This window comes from Anomalospiza imberbis, chromosome 8 (assembly GCF_031753505.1).
Source record: "Anomalospiza imberbis isolate Cuckoo-Finch-1a 21T00152 chromosome 8, ASM3175350v1, whole genome shotgun sequence".
In the NCBI taxonomy this organism is placed as follows: Eukaryota; Metazoa; Chordata; class Aves; order Passeriformes; family Viduidae; genus Anomalospiza; species Anomalospiza imberbis.
Window position 1 is genome coordinate 31,985,651 of NC_089688.1, and position 22,910 is coordinate 32,008,560.

Consider the following 22,910-nt stretch of genomic DNA (forward strand, 5'->3'; position numbering starts at 1 on the left):
AAAAAATCTCCAGCAAAAATGCCTCCCAAGTTTTGAAACACATTTCCATCTGTTAAATTTCTCTGTTGCTGATGGTGTTTACCTTGAGTCAAAGATATGAATCTTTGATTTCATGATATTAATGTAATAACTTGGTTTAGGCTGTTAATGCATTCAAAGCTGTCAAACATGCAGGAAACTAAGATGGCATCAAGAGCATACAGATGCATTTGGAGGGGATGTCTTTAATGTGAAATAAATTAGAAATGCCTTAAACTATTTCTGCAGCAAGGACTACACTTACATAAAAGCTTCCTGGGGTGTCTTAGGCTGGAAGAGATAGCTTCCAAGCCCATTTATTCATTCTAAGCACTGCTATAGAACCTGAATAATAACACTAAGGAAAACCCCTAAAGCCTTGCCAGGTAAGTGAGGACTCAAGCCTCAAGGAATGCAATGCTCATTTCTCAAAAGTGACACCTGGCCACAGTGAAACAATGATAAATAAAATATTCATATTATATACAGATATCTGTAGAGAAAAAGATATCTCTATTGGTCAGCAGAAGAGCTCAGCCCAACTGATGCATCAAGCTGCAAGAGGAAACACTTCTGTTGGTGCCTCAGGTCCAGAGAAATGTGAAAAGCAGCTCTATCCTCAGCTGTCCTATCACTAATGCTACTGAGTTACTTTTTAGTGGGCACCAAAAGGAGCTGCATGGTTTTGGGAATAAGGCATTGTAGAATTTCCACCCTCAACAATGGTGTTTAAAAGGCACAGCAGGTGCCACCACAAGCTGGATCAATCATCGTCTCCTGCAAAGATCACTCTACGCCCATAGCTAAAGAGAGCAACATGCAACAAAATGCCAAGAAATGCCACATTCCGACTGGGCTGGAGCAGTTCTGGACACTGCAGCCCCTCCATCCTGCTTTATGTCCTCCACAGGAGATATCCAAAGACACCCCAGCAGCTCTGGCTTGCCCTGGCTCCAACAGCAACTGCTCCAGTGTGAATTCAGCAGCCTGAGCAGAGAATGGAAAAGACCCTTAAGATCACTGAGTCCAACCATCAACCTCAAGCTGGCACCTTTGATGCCTCAGGTTTGGCTTTTCTATTTTTCACATTCTGTGCTGCTTCAGTGTGAGGGTCTGGGCTTCATATCAGGGGATGCTGAGCTCTCTGCACAGAGCAGGGAGACAAAACAATTCCTGCTCCAGCTGGGGACCAAGGACAAATGATCCAAATCTCAGGCCCAGGAGCACAAACAACGTGGGCTGGAGAGAGAAAAACAAGCAGGATGGGACAGCATGGGCTAAAGCTGGAATGGGACAATGAACTCCAGTGTGCCAATGGAGCAGAGCTGATCACAGTGAGAGCCCCCGGGAGCGCTCGTGCATTTTGGGACCATTTGGGCTCATCTTGGGTGCAGCCCTGGCTGGGCTCTGGTGCTGCCCAAGGTGGATCCATGGAGGAGATCCTTTGAATAAATCTCTGCTTTATTTTGTAACTCTGTCCAGCCTCTGTTCTAGGGCAGCCTTGACAAGGCATCACTTTCACCACTGAACCATGACCACCACTCCAGCACTGCCACCCAGCTGGGAGAGCCTGAAGCCACAGTGGTTGTTTTGGTTGAGCTTTTGCCTTATGAACTGCTTTGGTGGCCCTGCCATGAAAACATCTGACCTCTGAAAAACTGATTTCTCTCTTTTTTTTTTTTTTTTTTAATTTTATTTTAATATTAGAAGCAGTCCTAGATTTGATATGGGCTTCTTCATTTTACACAGCACCCCACCAAGGATTTTGGAGGAGAACAAGTCAGTTTCAGACTCTGGCCAAAGAATTGCTCCAGGAGCTCATCTCTGCTCCTGCTGTCAAGGGGAAGGTGGCAGCTGGAGTGTGGTGATCCCCTGGTGCACCTCCAGCGTGCCTGAGGAGAGCAGCTCCTGGTCTGCAGAGCTCCACACCAGAGTCCACAAGGAAAGGCAGTCAGGGATGGGTCCTCTGGCCCTCCTGGACAAAAATGAAAGGTTGGATGAGGCTTGGAGCAGCCTGGGGTAGTGCAAGGGCTGGAATGAGACGAGCTTTAAAGTCCCTTCCAACCCAAACCATGCTGCTACTCTACAATTTTTCCATGTGAATTACCAAGTCCTGCTCCTTTTACAACAGTTACTTCACCAGTATGTGGAAAATTGGGCATTCTAGAGCACCAGCCTAGGTGCAGGAGAGAAATAAGTCTCACCACTGATCATTTGATTTAATTTGAAGTTTTTCCTGCATGTTTAAATCCTGGAAAATGCCTTCAGCATCCAAACCATTTATAATCAAAGTAAGTGGCTGCAGCAGTTCCGAATAATCTATAAACCCCAAAAATTCCACAGTTCTTCTCATTAAGTGAAAAAATAAATCATATGCTGATAACACACCTCAGTTTCTTCATTACTGAATGGCTCAGTGGTTTAAATTACACTTTGAGAAGAATACCAAATCAGAATGAAACCTTACACTTATATGGGTTTCTTTCTTTGCATATGAAAACTTGCATTTGATGTTATTCTTACTATTCCTCCTTTAGGTTACTTGTATAGGGCCAACAAAACTGATCTGGAACAGACAAAATGTTTTATCCAAACATGGAGAATTAAATACAACGTGTATTATTTTATCAGTGTTTTTGCAGAGATGCTTCTGCCTAAAGTCAAAACTAATTAAATGAGAAAATGCAGCTGCAGCCATTCATGCCCTGCTCAGGAGCCTCAGGCCAGAGTGCACTCAAATGTATCTTGGGGTTGGGTTATGGTCCAGGAAGGGTGTGTAACTCCCAACATCAGATCTCAGAGTGCTTTTCAAAGGTGCTGTTCCACCTCTGGGTGACAAAATGACAGAGTTCTGACACGTGTCACCTATAATTTCATTTGGACTAACATGATAGAAGTCCAAGAAAAACCTAGATCTCCTAACTCACCATCCAGAATCCCATTACCTGGGAATTGAGGGATTTTGAATGAAATCCTGATATGTGTTTCACAAGACAGAAAGCCACCAGCAATCCAATTTCTAAATAGGCCAAGGCAGACAGCATGGACTCTGACTTTCTCTCAGTAACCATATTAAACAGAATGAATTTCAGCCTTTCATAGGCTCAAAAGACAGACAAAGTGAATTTTCCCAGCTTCCCAAGCTGCAGTCATACTCCCCATCCCAGAGCTGTGCCAGAATCTCCCTGCACAATAGTGGCAGGGAGCATTTTTGGGTCCAAAGGTGGCAGATGGCACTTTCAGGGGCAATGGTGCAAGACCTGCAGTAGGAAATGAAACCCTCCCTGTCATAAACAACCCCTAGTTAAGAACTGGAGCCCTCATTAATGTAATTGGTTTCATACGAGGTGCTAAAATACAAATTTGCTGCATTTAGAAGCCAAGGCTGTTTCTATTAGTTAAGGGGTGTTTTGCTCACCTCTATTTTTGCTCAAGCACAGAGGGAAAAGGGAGGGGGAAATGTGTCATGTACTCTGCCTCCAGCTAGAGAATGCCATGCTAGAGTACATTTTTCACCTCAGATGAAAAATGAAGGCAGGTAGCCTTTCAGCACAGCTGCTCCTGAGGACTGAAATGGAAAATTATTTGGAGAGGAACTCTCACATCATTCACTCAGAGCTGTGGATTTACATCCTGCAACCTGCATGAGATCCATAGAGTGAGCAGGACTCCAACCCAAGCTGAAATCTGAGGGAGGAGACATATTTAAAATGTAAAAACAAAACTACAGTACTACCACTTGGGGAGACGGGGGGGAAAATCACAAATCATTATCCTCCAGGAAAGCACTCCGTTTTCAACCCTTCTGCTTCAAGTCCAGAAAATTAAATTTCCTCTTTTTAAAGGTGGTGCCTTTGAGTACAGGCCAAAAAATGAAAGAGCACGAGGGTTATGGTACCAGGGTGCGGAAAGAGGGCGTGCACCTCTCAATTTGGCATCTCAGGTAATGGGAGGGAAAACCCACAGTGGAACAGGACACACCCAGGACAAGGAGCCCTTCGCTGGCTCTCACTGGTGAGGAGTTGTCACCTCCTCCAGCTCCCTGACGCTGGCCATGCCCATCCAAGCCAGGAAATCCAGCTTTGCATTGGGTACCAAGTGTTGTTTTTCCTCTTCAGGGACACATCCTCACCCCCCTTTGCTCCATTTCTCCTTGAAGCCTTTGAACCCTGAGGATGGATTGTTAAGGCTGGAAAAGACCTTTAAGATCACTGAGTCCAACCATCAAACTCAAGCTGCCACCTTTGATGCCTCGGGTTGTAGTTTTTCTATTTTTCAGATTCTGTGCTTCTGAGGATGAGCTGCTCCACTCTAGAAGCAGATGTTGGTCTCTGATATCAGAATTATTCCTTTCCCTCTCCACAAGGACTTCCACCTCCTGTATGACTTTAAAACTCCCCCCACTGCTTTTAACTTGGCTGAAGATGAATATCTGTGTGAGCCATTGGCTGAGGTGTCTTTAATGATAGAACAGTTCATAAAAATAAATCCCTCCTATCCTAATGAAAAATGTACATTCCCCCTTCTGAAAATGGAGTAAGCCTATTAATTATTTTCTTAAAGATTGAATCTCAAAATGGCACTGCTGACATTTAAGGCTCATAAAAAAAATGCAAGTCTGCCTGATCTGTGAGAAATGAGTTTATATTATCTATTTTAAGATGAAAATATTTATCAAGGAAGAGAGTTGCCAGTTAGGAACACAAACAGAAACAAAGCCACTTAAAGTAAGTTGTCCTTTTTTGTTTTAATCTTTTCCATGCCAAGGACATGCTTCTCTCCAGAAGGGTGGTGCACAAAATAAGTGGCATCTGGTGGCTTTATGCTGTAATAGAATAAGGCACCTCATTTCAATGCTGTTAACCAAATAATTTTTTAAATTTACTGCTTCTTAGCAAAGCTTTTCAGATGTTTTATTTATTTATTTTCATGCAGCTACTTCTGAGGCCCCTGGGCATCACAATCCCTCTTGCAGGGTGACAACTGCTGTTATCCAATTAAAGTGGGACTGTCATATTCACATCAGGAAAAACACAACTCCACAAAGGAATTTGGAAGGCACAGGAAAAGAGCACTAAGATTTAGCTTGACAGCATCAGTAAAAATCACATAGAGCCAGGCTGTAAGAAAAGGCTTTGCAGAATTTTGTGAAGGAAATCCTTCACCTGCTCCAATTATTCACATGCTCAAAGTAATTAATATCAACTTAGATGTCTCTGAGTTGTCTTTTATTGGATTTTAATTAAACCCAAAAGAAACAGCTGCATTTTTCATTCTGAGTTTAGAGGCATCCTGGTGGCTACAACTTTTACAAATTTGAAACAGCTTTTCCCCTTTTCATGCTTTATTGATCCTCACCAATGGCCACGTCTAATCCAGCCAAGCCTCCTGCACCTAAACCTGCACTCTAGACATAAAGCAATTACAACTCCCCTTCAAACTCCTCCAGCCAGAAATACACTCCTCTTTTAGAAAGCCATAAGCCTCTCCTGGATAATTAATAGAAGAACTGTCAGCCAGCCTCAATTAAAATTACAAAATTGCTGGCACTGCAATATCAAGGCTTGCAACACCAATTTCTGCAGTAATAAGTATTTATGGGGGGGAAAAATATCTTTAAGCACGATGTAACAGAAATGAGATGAAAGATAAACAGACTCTAAATATTTATCAGCAGAGGAAGTCCAAAAATATACCAGTAAAAATGGAGCGGATGGCAGCTAAATCCAGACCATTGAGGGTTCCTCGAAGGATGTGCAAGGAGGAACTTCATTTTCAGCTTGACATGGCTAAATCAAATTAATTCCTTCCTCCCATTCAATTCCTGCATAGAAGCCCCTGGTGCCAAAAGGACAAAGCTAAAAACGTCCCCAAAGCCCTGTCTGAGGGCTGTGCTTGCGCCCTGCAGCAGTGCCATAAATAAAGAGTTGGACTTTGGGGCTTTTCCATCACTTTTAAGGATTAATATCCTTAAGAGGAATGTCCACCTGCACGGTTGGCTCCCCTCAGCACTGAAAGGGGGCTCCACATCTGCAGGATCTCCATAAAAAGGGGCCTCTGGGACAGCACAGCTACTGATGGATTATTTCAAAGGGAAATATTATTTCCTGCTCACATTCCCTCCTCCCCACCAGACATTATCTTCAACTCGAGACCTCCTGGCTGAGCTAAATAACATATGCACAGAAAAGCACAGCTGAATGGCTTTAGCTCCAGCCACTCATCAAGAAGAAAACTTTTAAAGACCCCATTTCAATTTATTTTTTGAAATGCTGGCATGCTGAAGTCAGCAGGAAGACATTTCAGTGACTTTAATGAAGGCAGAGGTTCATCCAGAGAATTGCTGTTTGGAATGAGCACAGAGTTTATGTTATCCCATTTGAAACCTTCCAAGTTTTTTGTTAAATGCAACTTAATGATATTTGCTATCTCGGAATTATTTGCTATCTTTCAAAATACAGAAAGGAGGGTATTAAAGCTATGCACTGTAAAATGTTTAGTAATGATGGATGGGATACTCTTGTTTCAGTAACAGGCATGTTTTTATGCATAAATATTAATTGTCATAAAGTGTCTGTTCATTTTGCACTTTTGGAAAGCTTTAGCTTGTAGGAATTCTAATAGTCCAAAAAAGCTACTGTTGGTATTTACATATTTATCAGCATTTCCACAGCACATTTTTAGGGCTTTTTTTTTTTTTTTTTACATTTATTATCCAATGTATCAGCACAGCAAGACAAAAAAAAAAAAAAAAAAAACAACAACAACCAAAAAACAAGCAACTGGAGAGATTACTACACTCACTTAATGGGTATCATTACAGGAAAACACTATCAAAACTCAGCAGAGGCTTTTTACACATTCCCCTGTATTACACCAAGATGAGTTATGGCAGCATTCTAACACTGATGCTAAACCAGGAGAATGCTCCATTTTTACAGCTGAAGCAGGAATGAGCAGCAGGTGAGTGGAACCATCTGAGAGAGTTATTGACTCCAGACAAAAGCTGCTCCCTGACAAGCTCTGGAGGATTTCCCAGATTTTCCAGCCTTGCCACACTCCATGGTGAGCACAGGGCTCTGAATCCCTCCAAAACAACTGGAAAACTCTTCCCACTCCCACAGCGTTCTGGTCCCCCTCACACCACTGAAACCCAAAAGGTGAATTACTCCTGATCTAACCTAATGCCAGACAAATGCATGTGGGATTTCCATGGATACCAATCTAGATTGCATTTACTCTGCTGTATGTTTTCATTTTGCCATGAATTTTGCAATATTTCATTCAGCAATGCTCAAAAATCTACTCTGAAGGTTTAAAAACTTCTCTATTTAAAATCACCTGATGTCAGACAAATTTTTATTTCCTTTTTCCTCAGTGAGAGGATCAGCTCAGATTGCACTCTTCCCTTCTGCTCACCTCTCACATCTCATTTCTTGTTTTAAAGATGGTATAAATAGCCTTGCAAAGTAATTCTAATACTAAGTGTCAAGTGCAATAGTGGATTCATTCTGATTTATCCTTATCTGATCCTCAGGCAAGTTAATCCTGAAGCTGAGAAACTGTTTTCAGAGCTTTATAATTGATGAAACTTTTCATCTAAATTATTTACTTTCCGAAAGGCTCCGATGAGTCGCTCAGGGCATAAAGCTGTAGTACTCCATGCTGGAGTGCTCAAGAACACGTTTTTGTCTTCTTAAATTAACAGCCCATCACTGCATCTCGTGCTGCAGTTTCTATTGGCAGCCTTTAAGGCGCAGCAGGGTTTTTATCTGAATTTTTATCGCTTGCAATAGATGCAGTTACAACCCAGATGTCTCGGTGTTGTCCCAGCCCGGAGCTCCAGGGAGACACAAAGCTGGCAGAGGATCCCTGATCCTGAAGGTCTGAATCTTACGGAGTGAACCAGCATTCCTTCCCTGGAATCACCTGGGCACGGGCTCCACACCTGATGGACATGTTCAAAACCTGCTCCTCTCCCATTGCAGCAGCAGCACCCAAAATCCTCTCCAGAAGCAGCCTCAAGAAATGTCCTCAGGCTTCAGCAATCCCAAGGATGAGATGCACAGCAGCAGCCCTAAAAATGCACTAGGAAGGGGTGGAAGACAAGAGCAGGAACCCAATCACCAGCCTAACACAGTGAAATACAAAATGATGAACTTAAAATTTTGAGATTCGTTATCCATTCAACTTACTTAACATTACCAATATCTGTTTAACATTATCTAATATCTACAGAACTGAGCAAAAAAGACAAATTACAACTAAAAAGCAGCCAAAATCAAAGAGGCTGGGAAGGAATATTAGACAAGGTATTTGACTGGCTTGCAAGGAAGTGTTGGTTTTAAGAGCTGCTAAAGAATTTTCAGGAGATGAAGCTCCCCTGTGAGGAGCTGGGCCTGCAGGCAAACCCATCTCATTATGTGATACATTCTCCTAATAAACTATTAAACCATCCTTCTCCACTTCCTCCTATTTCTAGCTTTACACAGACAAACCTCCCGGCTGCCCCAGTCAAAGAGTCCTTTTTCTTTGGATTAATAAATTCTGGCACTCAGACCATTATATCCCAATTTAGGCACAGCAAGGTTGACACTGGGCCCTTATATTTCCTCCAAATTATGGGCAAAACCCTGCAGAATCCTAATTTCTGCTACTTTTTTTTTTCCCCTGAGGTCTTTCCTACTTGTTGGTATCTCACTACTCATTTGGTGCCAGTTCTAAAGCACTTTAATTAAGTGGTTTTTCTCCACACTGTTCCAAGACCTGGAATTGGGCAAACCATCCAATATTACAGACTCACAGCACTCTTTCAACACTGTGAGCCTCCTGAGTACACATGCTGCACATAAATATTTTTTTTTGCCTTTGTATCTTGTAGAGTTTTTCATTTTTCAAAGCAGTCTTATCTTGTTTCCTCTGTATGACTTTGAACTTTACATTTTATCTTCACTCTTGTCTGACATCAGAGTTCTTCCCAGCTCAAACTCACCTGTAGCTCAATGACTTATTTGAAAGAAATGACCTTCCCTCTATTCCATGCAATCCTGAGAAGCTGCAAGTCTAACTTAAACTTGTCGTATTTAAGCCAAACAGCAATAAATGCAAAACCAAAGTAAAATATAATAATACAAAAGCCTTTTTCACTCTCATCAGTTTTTCTAATTTTATGGTTAGATGGCAGGGTACATTCACCCACACTGAAAATCAAGGTTTTTCTGCAGGAAAAAAAATATCTCCTTGTGAAACTTATTTTTTCCTACTGGAAGGCGTGAAGCAAATGGAAAATGTCAGTTTGAGTATTTTTCTATTTAGGTACAGATCTGCACCTTTTACAGTGAGGAACAACCCACCTCAGATACAGATTTGGCCTAAAACCCCATTTATTTATAAAATGCTGTGCTTATTAGGTGAGTAAATCATGGGATAGTAAGTTTTAGAATTTTAAGTTTGTATAGAATATCTGGTGCTGCTTGGTATATAAACAAATAAAAGCCTGGGTTGCTCCCTTGCCACTCCAAACCACCAGTTCTCCAGGGGACTGGGTTCCTTTCCAAGGAAACCCACGGCACAGGAGGCAGCCACGTGCCCCCACCATCCCCAAGGCTGCAGGGGCTGTGGCTGCTCCCAGCAAACCAACAGGGGAAGGGTCACACCACCAGGAGCTCCAAAAATGTGTCTGGAGCTGAGGTGGGCCACCTCGTTTTTTGGCAAGGACAGAAGGAAAGCAGCAGCCAGGTGCTGAGGTTTGGGACACGAGTGTTTCGGGCAGCTCAGGCTGCTGTGGGAGTTGGGGGAAGGTGGATCTGGCAATGAGAAGGGGGATGGAGGGCGGGTGCAGGAGAGGTGCTCCAGGCCAGAGCGATCAGAGGGATGGAGCATCAACCCTGTCAGGAGAGGCTGAGGATGGGGATGCTCAGCCTGGGGAAGAGAGGGTTCCAGGGAGACTTTAGAACCCCTGAAGGGACTCCAGGAGAGCTGGAGAGAGATTTTGGACAAGGGATGGAGTGACAGGAGAAGATGAATGGCATCAAAGTGACAGAGGCCAGGGTTAGATGGGATATTGGGAAGAAATTGTTCCCTGTGAGGGTGGTGGGGCCCTGGCACAGGGTGCCCAGAGAAGCTGTGGCTGCCCCTGGATCCCTGGAAGAATTCAAGGCCAGGTTGGATGGCTTTGGGGCAACCTGGGACAGCAGAAGATGTCAGGGTTGGAACTGGATGAGCTTCGCGTTCCCTTCCCACACAAACCAGTCTGAGATTCTGTCTCGTGACCTCCGGTGTGCTGCCACCGGAGGGGACAGAGACAGTGGGACAGTGTGCCAAGGGTCCCTCACTCCTGTTCACATCCACCACCTCACCAGGCCTCTCATCCTCCCCCACAGCTGCCTGGCCCTGCCATCAGCCACCAGTACCCATCAGGACAACATTTTTCCTTCTTTTTCTTCTTGCAAGGCATCACCAGCCTATCTCCCCTCGGAGGATGCTCCTTAAATCTAAAGCTTACAAGCCACGTTCAACAGCTGCTGGAAACCAGGTGTAACATAAATTAATAAATATTCCATGGAAAAGCTACATTAACTGCTTGCCCCTAAAGTGCTGTTCAGTGGCATGTCAGGCACAGCTGTGTAATCAAAGGATTACAGTGCTCCCATTGCAGGGCTCTCCACCTCCTCGGGAGCTTCCCTCGCCTGTAAAAACCCAACCCAGGCACCGGGACAGAATTGTTAATAATGTCTTTGAGCCCAGGAAACACAACTCAGCAGGCCACGGGGACAAACACAACACGTTTTCTGTCAGATACACAGGCAGCCACACAAACTTTTAAGAGAGCAGGTCGGCAAAGCTTTAGATCATCTGGAATTTTAGTGAAATTGCAGTGTAAGTGGAGAGATGGGTGCAATTCAGGCTGCTTCAAAACAAGGACTTGCAGGAGGTTACAGATCCCTTCCCCTGAAGAGACTTCAGATCTGACACCTCACTTGGTCAGCAAGCAAAACTGGGCACTTCACAAAAAAAAAAAAAAAAAAAAAAAATTAAAAGTGCTAATTTGTGGGGGAAAGTGGTGAAAAAAATGTTCTCTTATTGGAAATCTACCATGATTTTCCACAGCACTTTGGATCCTTCTAGCTGAGCAACATAACTCCAGCCAAGGAGTATGGTGGGAATTTAGAACTGCCCCTCCCTGTGGGAGGTATGAGGAAAACAGGTGGGTTAAAGGGGAAAATGGGACTCTAAAACCAGCAATTAATGAGCATAGTTCAAATCAGGGTGCATCTTCTGCAAACCCTCTGAGATGTTTGAAACAGCGTTCCACATCAGGCAAGTACCCAGAGCAGCACTGAGTGATTTAAGAGCACATTTCATTGGAATTTATGACTGTGGGATATACATTAACTGTAGGGGTAATTAGGAGGGAGAGGGGGGATATCAGTGTCTGTTTATGTCATGGCTTTTCTTCACCTAAGTGATGCATCTGTGCTGGAAGAGAAGCACAGTTGGGCGTTCCAAGTTCCTAAATCCACGTGTCATTTAGGTGAGATCAGCCCTTTGCTGCCAGCTCACCTCTGGAGAAATTGTACCAGCACGCGATGGTGACACAACCCCGAGTTACAAGAGTGAGATTTTGCTCTGTGGACATATAAGGAAGAAATCAGTGTAGGAAAAGGAGTTTATAATAGGAAGGATTCCCTTCCTAGTCAACAGAGGAATTTCACAAGAAATCCTTGGCAGAGTTTGCTGCTATCCCACTTGATCTTCAATACAAACCAATGCTTTGAGAGGTGCTTTAGTACCAGCCCAACCTTAAAACCACGTTGAGAAACACTGAGATCACCTGGGCTGCCAACAAAAGCTTTGAGCACTGAAACTCCCCATTCTCACAGAGCTCCTGCCACAGGTTGCTTAAAATAATGTTAAAATAGAACATAAGCAGTGCCTTATTTGCATCTCTGTGATTATGCCTACATAATCCTATCCTTGTTCATGCTGCTGCTGGATTACACACCTTCATCCTTCCCCTTCAACCACATGAAACAATTCAAATATGAGAGTCTGCTTCACCCTTCCCATTTATGTGATTTCCAGATACCTGCTTTTAGTTTAACAATTAAGATAAAAATCCATTACTGCCTTCCATTGCATTAGTGGAATTAAGTGTTTTGCAATGTAAATCTCCACTGTTTGATCATGTTCCTGTTACAAACCACCAAATAAAACACTCTGAATTTGAGAGGAGTCCTCCTATGGCAAAATCTGAACCATAAAACTATTTTGCTATTGATTTCAGAACTGCACCGTGGCTGCAACGCACAGACACAGGATCTAAGTGCTATTAAAAAAAAAAAAAAAGGAAAGAAAGAAGGTAGTTTCACTACTAAATCTTCATACAAGTAGTTTCCTTCTTTCTGCATTCAAATTGATTTTCTTTCTTTTGGCACGTGAAGAGCCAGATGAATCCTTTGACTCAATGCCCAAGAGTGAAATGGCACCAGCAGCAGCAGCAGGGAAGCTCTCGGGGCACGAGACGTGTGACAACATTTTAATCACTGCCACAAAGAGGCTTCAAGGCAGCTACCCCTTTAGTGTTTGCTGGTTTTAAGTGAGATTTACTGTTTGTGAGTGACTGTATATAAAAAACATATCTATGTCTAAAAATAGCACAGATATATATGTATGGTTCACGTCCATTTGGAGATGTTTTATTGGTGGAAATTCCCCTCTCTGCCAAAGATCAAGCAGTCCCTAGTGCTGTTCAATCAGGTGTTTGTTTATCCAAACAAGCACATACGATTTGCAGTTAAACCTTAAAAATATTTATTTTTCATGAACAGTTCCAGCAAACTTTGAGATTTAATCTGTGATGTGCCCAGCTGGCCACTCTGCTCTTTCTTTTAAGTCTCAAATCACAAAAGAATGTGTTTGTTCTACAGGAGATGATGGTGATGATGATGATGATGATGGGTTTTCGGTCTGGCTAACAATTCAAGAAGTGAAACCATTTTGATGTCATATGCAAGGAAGTCAGTGTGAAGGGGACTTCAGGTCATAGAATGAGATAATAAATAAAATAAAATTTAAAAAAAAATTCCAAATCTGAGAGTTTGGTAGGTGTTTGGATGCACCCTCAAGCAATACTCTCACATATCCTATTAACCTACAAATCAGTCTGTGCCTAAGACAGTCAGATCCCTGCAGAGTACGGCTGTAGTATTACAATGAAGCAGCAGAGGAAAATTGAAAAAAAAAAAAAAAAGGAAGAAGAAGAAAAAGAGAAGCGCATATATGAGACCGCCAAAGTTCAGCTCGTGAATTGTTGCTTAACAGACTCTGACCATAATAACCCGTCACTGAACCATGCCGGCATTCTCAGCAGCTATGAGGCTATTTTTAACAGCCATCAGCTTGCGTTTAAGAAATCCCCCTCTTCACCCAAAAATATTCACAGCGAACGGCAGCATCCCCGCCCGGCTCGGTCCTAGGTGGGATGCGCTGCCGGGATTGCATGGCTGTCTCAGGAAAGCCCTGAACAAGTGTGTGCTCTCGCCGAGCCCCGAGCCCAGCGCCGTCCGCGGCTGCGGGCAGTGACAGCAGCCGCGCCACCCGTGTGTGCCCCCGCGGGGTCCCGCGGAGCACGGACCCGCTCCGGGCCGCCTTCCCCCGCTCCTGCCGCGCCTGCGGCGATGCCCTGGCAGCGCCCGGGGTGCCGCAGCCCGCCGGGAGCGGGGACAGTCCTGTGTCCCCCGGCCGGAGCCCCGCGTCCCCCGAGCCGAGCCGAGCCGAGCCGAGCCGAGCCGAGCCGAGCCGTGCCCGGCGCTGCCCCCGCGGCTGCCGCTGCCCAACTTCCCGCGAAGTCCCGCTGCCTCCAAACTTGGGGAGCCGCGGCCTGGGGACCCCCCGCCTTCCCGCAGAGCCCATGCCATCCCATGCCATGCCATCCCATGCCATGCCATCCCATGCCATGCCATCCCATGCCATGCCATCCCATGCCATGCCCGCGCTCCTACCTCCGCCGCCTCGGCTCTGCTCTGCCCCGCGCCCGCCGCCTCCGCCGGCTCTGCCCTGGGAGAGGGGGGCGGAGGACGAGGAGGAGGAGAGGAGGAGGAGGAGGAGGAGGAGGAAGAAGGGGGAGGGAGCAGCCCCGCCGCTCCCCGGCCGCGCTGCGCAGCCCGGGAGGCGGAGTGCAGCCGCTCGGCTCTGCCCCGCGGCTCCGCGGGGCGTGGGGGTCCCCCCGGGGATGGGGGTGCGGGGATGGGGTGCGAGCAGAGCGGGGGATGCGCCGCGGAACCCCCCGGGGTGGGATGCGGGGCATCCCCCGGGCATCCCGGGCCCCAAGAACCGCCCGGGGGATGGATCGAGAGAACCGAGAAGGGGATGGGCCCCTCCTGAGCCGTCCGAGGGGAATTCGGGCTGTCCCGAATCCCGAATCCGGGTGTGCAGGCAAAGGTCAGCCCGAGGAGACTCACGGCACGGCCCGGGTGCTGCCGAGGCTGGAGAGTCTGACCCGCCCTGCTGCACACCTGGCAGGCTGCAGGCAGCATCCTCTGCCCCGCTCCGGGCTGGGAATGGCAACAGCACAAACGTGGCTAAGGATCCAAAATCTCCTACTCAGCTGAATGCAAAGTTTGTTCTCAAACAAGACATCCTACCTATACAATTATTTGTTTGTTTGTTTATGTGTAAAGTGAATATACCTACAATCTGTTACACTGTCAGAGGGCAAGCTGAGATTAAATTTTAAGAAGGAATTCTTCCTTGTGAGGGTCGGGAGGCCCTGGCACAGGTTGCCCAGAGAAGCTGTGGCTGCCCCTGGATCTCTGGGAGTGTCCAAGAGATCCAAGTGGCTTGGAGCCCCCTGGGACAGCGGAAGGTGTCCCTGCCCATGGCAGGAGTGTTGCAACAAGATGGTCTTTAAGGTCCCTCCCACCCCAAACTGTTCCATGGTTCTATAATGATAAATATATGGTTAAATGTATAGTCTGGTTATTAAATCTGTGACACACACACGTACACATCCCTTCTGAGATGCAGCACATGACATTTCCCTCAAAGGTTTAATGCAACACTTGCAAAGCCAATATTATCAAAAGGAAAACTCTTCATATTTCCCTCCTTACACTTTTAAGCTTAAATCCACATGTTTAATGCTCAGCAATAATATTTCTAAGAGTTTGAAGTGATGAAGCACAAGCTGAACATGAAAGAACAGTGAATTCTCTATTTTAGTACTTCCTTTTGTGATCAAGCCCGTCTTTGGTTTTAACTTTCAGAAGCATCTAAAACTCACACAGTTCTGTGGGAATCTGTTTTGCAGTGAAACCGTATGTACCTTAATAGTAAAATTCAAAGCAGAGGTTTATAAATTACACAGCTCTGATTGGGAGCCAAACAAATTAACGATTTCAAGCAGGTGATTGCACACCTATAAGACCATATAAAAACTTCTAAAAGCTTTTAGAAGTCACACATGCACACATTTCCTACAGCACCACGTATGGATCTCTGTTCAGGTCACATCTGAATCTCACCTGGCTTTTAGTGAAAAAAAAACCACCCAGAATAAAGACCCTGACGAGGTGACACCTGTGATTTATAAAATACTCACACATATTCAGCATTTCTGTTCTGAGTTAAATATGCTGCCCTCCAAGGCCTTTTTTGGCCTCGTGGGATGCTCTGAATAGCAATTATCCTTAGCCAGATTTCTGTGTAATTACACTCCCTTCCTTTTTCTTTATTTTTAAATAACAAAAAATCAAAGAAGCTGTCATGAAAACAAGATCTTCATTCCCTGGGGAAGTCTCTGTTTACATTACTCCTCACCAAGCAGCAGCTGGAGTAGAAATCTTGGTGGTGTTTTCCACACGTGGTAGCTCGAACTTCCAGGCACTCCATAAAGGCTAGGTCTGCCCATCTCACACACACTTACAGACTGTCTTCAGTGTCACCTGGAGAGATGGGGAGGAAAACACAAACTTTAATGGCATAATAAATTCCTCTCCAGGAACAGTGCTACCAGGAAAAATCACAGAATCAAAGAATGGTGTGGGCTGGAGGGAGTTTAAAGCCCATCCGATCCTAGCCCCTGCCATGGGCAGGAACACTTTCCACTGTCCCAGGCAGCTCCAAGCCCCATCCAACCCATCCTTAAACACTTCCAGGGATGAGACAGCCACAGCTTCTCTGGACACCCTGTGTCAAGGCCTCACCACCCACACAGGGAAGAATTTTTTTTCTAATATCCCATCTAACCCTGCCCTTTGTCAGTTTGAATCCATTATCCCTTGTCCTGTCACTACATGCTCTCGTAATGATTGCCAGAGGAAGGAAAATCAGAATAAACAGCCTAAAAATCTAAAAGCTGAGACTGACCTTTAATTCTCATGATTCAGAGTTCAAAGAGGAAGGAAATGAAGAAGTTTCAATATAGAAATTATAGTAGAGCTATCTCTGACTAGATTGGTTTTCATAAAAAGAAAGGTCCTGACCTCCACCTCTGTAAATCTGATTTCTGCTGGTTGCCATGCTTACTCTGCAACATATGAAGAATCATCCCACTTTTAAAACAAGTTTGTACATATTTCTTAGCTCTGAGCAGGCTTATGTGGTGAAAAAGATGGGCGAGTCCTTTAGCAGTGGTGAAAAGCAGGCCTGCAATTAGTGGTGCAAACCTGTGAATTTAAAAGGTGACTTTTTAACCGTGTGAGTCCTTTCTCCTTGCTGCTGGCTGTGGTCTGGGGCAGAAATCTGGTGGACAGGTCCAGTGGCTGTGTTTGCCAGTAGCAGAGCTGTGCATTTATAGCCAGATTTAACTCTGGGATAAATAAATCAGATTGTGTCCTCAGAGCACTGCTGTGATGGGATGCTAATCCTGGGAAAAGGGCTGCTTTTCCTCCACGTGCCTCTTCCAGCATCAGCATCTCTGGGTTATTCTCACTGAGAGGGCTTAGAAATGCAGATGTTTCTGCTTTGTGCTTCCTCTCTCCCAAACTCATAAAGCAGAGGAAGGAGTTCATTGCCCGCAAGGACCGAGGAGGATTTTGCTTCCCACTCCAGCTGCTTTTGGGGAGCCCTTTTCCCATGACCTCCATCCCCAGGCAGTGCTTCCCAAAGCCCTTCTCAAGGCATGCTGCTGCAGGGTGCCAGCACAAAGTAATATCCTCACATCAAATCCTAATTCCACCGGGAACGGACGCGGGCAGGGACAGGAGAAGACCCAAACTTCCCCAAAACATCTCCGTCCCCTTTGTGCCACGAGCTGCCGGGAGCAAAGGGACCTGCCACCTTCCCCGGGGGACACCTGCAGGACTCCCCTTTCTCAGGGAAAGCAGAGGTGTGGTGGAGCTGGAAGCAAACAGCTTCCTGGGTTAAAAAGAAACCTGTAAATCCAGCCGGGAGTTTCCGTGCAGTGAGCCTGGAAAACCACCAGGTGCTACGGATGTTGTATTTAACAGCTCGAGGGCTCAGCGCTGAGCAGAGCCGCAGCTCAGCCTAATTCCAGGCGGATTTCCCATCCCGATGGATGCAGGCTGGCCTTAGGATGTGCAGCCACAGCCCTCCAGCACCCCCAGAGATTGTTTCAGCTCTTCCCCCAACTCCAAGGCTGTGAGCTGGCGCTGTGAGAAAATTGCAGGGAGATTTGCTATTCTTAGTTGTCTGCTCTCCCATTAAAATATTGGTGTAATTCTCACTGGAATTAATGGAATGTGTATATTTAAAAGAAATGCATTATTACTCTCATTTTGCCCCTGGTATCCTGGCAACAGGCACATTCACATCACTGATTTCATATCTTGTTCATCCTTCAGCTCCGAGTAAAGGGTATATCAACCTTCAGATACTCTGAATGCCTTTTTTTTGCCGTTTTCCCAACTTGGGCTGGGAATTATTCCTCTTGGCATGCACATCATTGGAATGCCTCTGGGAATTCATGCTCAGCCTTTAATTGAAGTCAATGCCTTTGTCCCTGGAACAGGCAAAAATTAAAACTGAAACTTGATTAGGTAAATGTGGCAGAATCTGGTTTCCCACAAATGGTCTGTTAGATTTTAATGATTTTTAGATTTTAGTTGTCTTTTGCCTGACGCCATCCTTTCACCCTGAGCTGTGTGTCCTTCAGCACCCTCAAGAGTTCCCTTTTATTGGTGATCTTTATGCCCTCCAAGTACTTGTTGAAGGGTATCATTCCCCTCTTAGTCATCATTTAGCCAAGTGATGCATATTAAGTTCCTTTAATCTTCACTCATAACTCAACCTTTTCTGACCTTTAATCATTTTTATTACTCTTCTTATGAATTTCTTCCAATTTGTCTGCATCTCTCTGGCAATGAGGCACCCAGGATTTACTGCCTTGTTTTAGATTTGCTCTCCCTGCAGCAATGCAGAAGATGCTACCTCCTGCTACTTTCATCCACCACTGATTTAACAATATGCTGGAGTTGTGAGGTAGCCGGGAATCAATTAAAATAGAATTTAAAAGGTTCAGTGCTCAGAATTACTATAATTCTTTCGTGGCACCACGTGCAACGAGAAGCCTTGGAGCCTGTGAATGCCTGCTGCTTCTGGAAGCACGTGCTTGTGATTCCCAGGGCAGGCAAAGGTTTGAAACCTGCTGCATGCACAGCTCTGTGAGCCTCTGAAGGGATATGAAGGAGGAGTTATGATCCAGAAGACAGCTGGAAAGAGGTTCAGATTGGCACCAGGAACAGCTCACGTGTGACAGCTCCACACTGCTCCTCCTGGAGCTCCCAGAAAGGTGACAGCACCCAAGGGCTCATCACAGCAGTGACAAAACTGAGAGAGGCAGCAGCCCAGAGCTTGACATCAGGTTGCTTCAAGCTCTGTTTAAGTGGTTTGCTTTAATAATTTTTTTTTTTTAAAGCCTTTAGAAATCTGCACTGCTTTTGAGCTTTGAATAAGGAAGAGCTTGAGATAGCTGAGCAGCAGATTAAATGATGAAAGATGCTCTAAGACTTCTCAGATCTGCTAAAATGATCAGGTGGCTTCTGTGTCCCCACCATGTCTGGTTTTGATTCAAGGCACACACTGGGGTCAAGAGGATCTCTGCTCCTGGTTCTTCTTTTCCCATCTGAACAGCCCCGTGCTTTCACATTGGATAAGGAGGGAAGGCTGTTACTCCTGGAGCTGTTTAGTTCTTACAGAACGTTTTCCTTTTCTGTCCCATACACAAACTGTGGCTCTCCAGATGTATTTTGTGTTCTCACATTTGCTCCCTGAGCCACTGGAAGGGAATTTAAGGTCGCTGGGCCTTTACATGCACACTCCAACGCCCTGAGTTTTCACTTTCATGTCATTTATTACTCCTCCTCCAGCCTCTGAATTCAAAATGAAACATTTAAAATTTGATCAGGGTTGTGTTCTAATGAGTGCTTGGATTATATGTGTGCCTTGTTTCCTTCAGTGATTTTCACCTTTCTGTCTACCTTCAGAAAAAAACAGATTAACTGCATTTTATCGGCTCTTTTCCCTACTTACCCCAGTCTTTCCCCTTTCCCATCTGTTGCTCTTCATTCATTAAGTTCCTTGCAAACCCCAGCATTCAACAGTGGCTCAGGAATTAATAAAACAGCTTGTGGCACGAAGCACATTTACATACAAGTCGTGTGCATGCACATATGAATCTTTCCTTAAAAATTATTTACATTCTGGACAAACATCTCATAGTGCTGGGGGAAAAAAATGTTTCTTTTAGCCATAATTTATAAATATTTAAAGAACCAAGTCTGATTTGTTAATGGTCAGTTTGTGGGGTCTACTTGTATAGACATAGCCTGTCCATCCTGATTTTTCCTTCAGGAGCAGAGGATGGGCCCTGCCCCTGTACAACTGCAAAGAGATTAATTTCCAAGCGTGCTTTTGCTGTATTAGCCTTCATTTAATACACACAAATAAAGTAATTTAACTTGTTAGACGTTCTATGAAAAGTACCAAGGTAGACCAACTGTCTTTACCTTCAAAGTTATGAAAACCATTATTAAAAAGATCTATCACATAACCTCCTTGCTGACATAATGATGAATGTTTCTTGCGAGTGTTATTCTATCTTCTAATTTCAGAAAAATTAATATACCTTTTTTCTGCCTTTTTTTTTTTCCTTTCTTGCTAGCTCAGGCCTTGTTACAAAGCCATTTTAATTTGCAATCATTCTTCCAGTGCACCTGCAATGATAGAGCTGATAAACACTTTCTTAGATGATAATTTTTAATGACTACCACGATTGGAAACTGAATTCTGGCTTTAGGAAGAATGCCAGAGATGGCAGAAAAATGAGAGACAGAAGAAATAGCATGGGAGGGATGACCTTCATGCAGTAATTATGTTGAGCAGTTTGGTCTGGTGGAAGGTGTTGGGGGTTGGATGAGATGAGCTTTAAGATCCCTTCCAACTCAAAACATTCTGTGGTTCTGTGATTATCTCTCCTCACTGCATTTTATTTTTCTGGTAACTTCCTACTCGTACAGTTAAAACACTGCCACGCTTGAATCCATAAAAACCTCTCAGTTTCTCCTTCTTCCCAGTGCCTAAAAGCTGAAACATAAGAGCAGGGCTTCTGCACACTGCCGCTATCTTGCTGAATCAGGCAGTTTGGGGCAAAGCCAGCTCCTGTGACTCCTGTGGTCTCGCATGAGGAATTGCTTCTGTTGGAGAAGCGTTGGCCATTTAATATACAGTGCTCATGACTCACCATATATTCCCAGAGCACTTGGAGGTATTTCCATGCTGTCTCTGTATTTTTACAACCTAAACATATTCCCCTGGAGATTTATGCAGCTTTACATTCTTTTCTCTCATACACATTTCCAGGAGTTTTATGAGGGAGCAGAGAGGGAGCCTAACCAGCGCGGGCAGCTCGCTTAATTTAGCACAGTCCTGTCCTTTCCAGTTCACCCACCTGCAAAATGGGAATAATAATAAGCACTTAAGGGAGAATATTCACATGTCTAGCTTGAGACCTTTAATGTTCATCTCTCCAGAGGCTCAGCAGAGAGAAACAGTTTCTAATTCAGATGCTTTGAATGGGCTTCTAATGCAGCCTGCTTCTCTTCTGGCAGTCAGGGAGACCAAGTTCTCAGCTCCAGCACCCCTCCATCAGGCACTGGGTGACGTGCCAGAAGCCAGACACTGTGAACATCCTCTTTCATGGCTCATCCTGCAACCACTTCCACGCTCAGCTTCCCACTGGTGGAGAAATGTCTGATTAACTCAGTGGTTCTCCACATCTGCAAAGTGGAGTGGGCTGTGGGATGAACAGCATGCAGAGCCCCAGTGACCATTTCAACAGCACTTTGTGCGTGTTAAACCCAGTGGAAGCACTATGAATTATCAATATGGCCAGTCATTAGTATTCGTTAGGGCTCAGAGCAAACTACTGAGACTCAAATCTTCCCTTTGCGGTCTCTGGGTTGCAATCGTGTGACATTGAGCAAGTCGCTTCTCTTGTCCTCGTTTTTCCTTGTCATGAGGAGCTCTGCATCATCCCTGAGTGTGATGTGAACCTTAATAAGGCTTGAAAAGGGCTTTGAGAACTTGTGGTGAAGAGGGAAATATTAATGTCAAGCATTGCTGTAACAGCAGATGAGACGGAGCAAGAGCCTCATCCCGATCCAAAGGGCTCGGAGCGGTGCCATGGAGCACTTCAATGCCTTGTGGATACTGCCCAGGAACACTGAGGACAGAGAGGCACACTGAGCCAGTTCTGTTCTCAGTCAGAGCCAAGAAGCACCACCAGGGAGTTGAGATTTGGAAAACCCATCCCTCTCTTGCTTTTCTTCGGGTTGCACAGGCAAGCTGCCCGTTGGTATGCACAAATGGATATTTAGGCTTCTAAACACCCACTCCTGGACACAGAAATGCAATTTGGGACTGTGTTTAGCATGGAAAGACTGGCACAGAAATCAATCTTTATTTCAGAAAATCTTCTCTTCAGTGTTTAGCCTTGATGTTGATTATATGAATTAGATCCCTAATACAAATGAGCCTCATGTCCCAGAAACTAATGTGTTGTGCTCAAAAAGCAAGACTTTCTGCATTTCATCATCATTCTGTTCCTTAATGATTCCTCTTTCCTGGCAATGATGAGAAATGTTTATTTCCCTGGAGTATTTCTGGATGGTGAAATTATGGTGTTATTTGTGGGCAGTGGATGCTGCATTAACCCGCCAAGGCTGCATTGCCATCTTTAATCATTCTGTTTGGAGAGCTGGCCACCTTCCTTCACACCTCTGGTTTCCACAACACCCTTTGGCCACTTTTAATCTATTCAATCCACTTTTGTGCTGGAGACAGTGGCTGCCAGCTTCTGCCTGCTCAGAGGCATCGGAGCAAGAAAAAGTGACAAAGTGACAGTGAGATAAACACCACTGAGAGGCCTTAGTCTGCATTTTGAGGACTGCTGTAAATCAGAGTGATGGAGAGAGACAGATTAGTGGTGCCAGTGTAGAGAGGTGAATGTGCCTGCTGGGATCTACATATTCCTGTAAAGTTTATCTACTTTTTGTTTATAGCCAGTGATAGGAGCACCGTCATAATGTTGTGGAAAAGAAGGATATGTTGACAACAAGGTCAGGCTCTTGCACAGTTCCTCAGGCTCTTCAGGAGTCATTGCAGGAGTTAGTGTAGGTTCCTGCAGTGCTACAGCCACATTTTCTTATTTCCATCGCCAGTTAGAAGCAGAGCAATATGTTATTCTAAGTGATCATATTAAAGGAATTCTTCATTTCATGTCTTGTAACTTCTGTCACCAGGTGTTGGCTGACACTGTCCATCCTGTTGTAAAATCCAGCTGCCTTCCCCAAACTGAAAACCCGAACACGAACACCTGAGATGAGATGAGTTATATACCCAAATATACATTTGATGTTTGAGGCAACTTCAGC

At 44.8% G+C, this 22,910-nt stretch overlaps 1 protein-coding gene across 1 annotated transcript in view; it reads right to left on the reverse strand.

Moving 5' to 3' along the window:
* Positions 1-14,190, reverse strand: part of CHST15 (carbohydrate sulfotransferase 15) — a 46,216-nt gene extending 32,026 nt beyond the window's left edge. Inside the window, exon 1 of the mRNA XM_068198274.1 lies at positions 14,022-14,190. The gene's annotated coding sequence lies outside the window, so the exon portion shown is untranslated. The remainder of the gene's footprint in view (positions 1-14,021) is intronic.
* Positions 14,191-22,910: the final 8,720 nt, after the last annotated feature.